We start from the raw sequence: 1,524 nt of genomic DNA on the forward strand, positions 1-1,524 counted from the left end.
CCAAAGTGATAGTGAGGGGAAGAAAAGTGGGAAATAATTTATTAGTGGATAAAACGAAAATCGAAAAAAAAGGGAAAAAGAAAAAAGAAAGAAAGGTTTTGGACATTTGAAAGAGTTTAGACGGTGTGTTTCGCTGCCCCTATTTTCTATCTATTTACTTTCCTGTCCCGTTTTTATTTATTTACCTTTTTTCCCCTTTATGGGATCAATTTTTTTTTTGCCCATCGGCGTGAAAATTTTTCCCCCGCACTGTTTTTTAGTGTTTCGAATGAAAAATTTTCACGACGTTTTCAAAACCCCCGGGTACCGCCTTTGAATTTTCCCAAAACGAGGGAAGACATGTTCCAAAATTTCACCGATGTTTTTCTTAAAAATTAAAAAAAAAATAAAAAATTTTTTTATGTTCTGTCCCTACTTGTAAATTGCTTTTTTAAAAATGTTTCTGTTTGAGAGTATGAAAAAATTTTTGACAAAAAGAGAAAAATACATTCGTTAAACCTTTTCTGTTTTTCGTACTATAATGTGCAACAAAAAACGTCTTTTTTTCAATGTGAATAAATTGAAAAAAAAGCCCTCGGGTTTTTTGATCTTTCTTTTTACCTATCGCTTTTAAAACTTGCTTTGTTTCGGGTTTTGCGGGTGTTTGCACCGCGGCCCCCACAACATACATACAACTACAAATATAAAGTATTCACATTTCATATCTCCCTCCTCCCTCCCCCCCCCCCCCCCCCTCTTTCCCCTTTTGACGACACGAGCCAAAACCCTCCCCACGTGCAATCTGCATCTCTCGCTGGCCCCAACCCGTGTATCCCCGCTCAAAATCTGTGTCGTATTAAAAACATTCTGTTTTTTTTTTTCTTTTTGTTTTTTATGTGTGTGTGGTGGCTTTTTTGGGTTTTTTTTTCTTTTTTTTTTTTTCGCGTATTTGCAAAGGATTTTTATACGTTTTTTTTTTTTTTCTTCATTTTTTTTCCCTTTTTTTTTTATTGTTTTTAAGGCGAGTTTCCCGTTTTCTAAAAAAAGACAAAAATTTTAGAGGAAAATTTTGGGGGAAAAAAAAAAAACCCGGAAAATTTTTTTCCCGGTTTTTTTTTTCGTAACTTTGCTTTTAAAATAAATTTTTGAAAATTTTTGGTTGTTTTAGTAGTGAAAAACTTTCGTCCCTTTCCCTTTCCCTTTTTTTATTCCCTTTTTTTCTTCCGCTCTCTCTCTCTCTCCTCTCCTCCTCTCTCCCTTTCCTCTCTTTTCTCTCTATCTCTCTCTCTATCTCTTTTCTCTCTCTCTCTCTCTTTCCCCCGTAGACTCTTCCTGAAAATTAAACTTGCTCCAAACATTATCTAATTAATCAAACCCAAAAGCAACTTCACATCGTAAATAATCTCAAAAGACGAATCATGTTAAAACCGATAAAAAAACGGGGAAAATTTTACCAAGTCTTTCGTCCATAATGGCGGGTTTTAAAATTTACCTGTTTTAATCTCAAAAGGCGCTGCAAACTTCCCTTTTTTCCACAAAGGCACT

This window comes from Penaeus monodon, chromosome 7 (assembly GCF_015228065.2).
Source record: "Penaeus monodon isolate SGIC_2016 chromosome 7, NSTDA_Pmon_1, whole genome shotgun sequence".
Lineage (NCBI taxonomy): Eukaryota > Metazoa > Arthropoda > Malacostraca > Decapoda > Penaeidae > Penaeus > Penaeus monodon.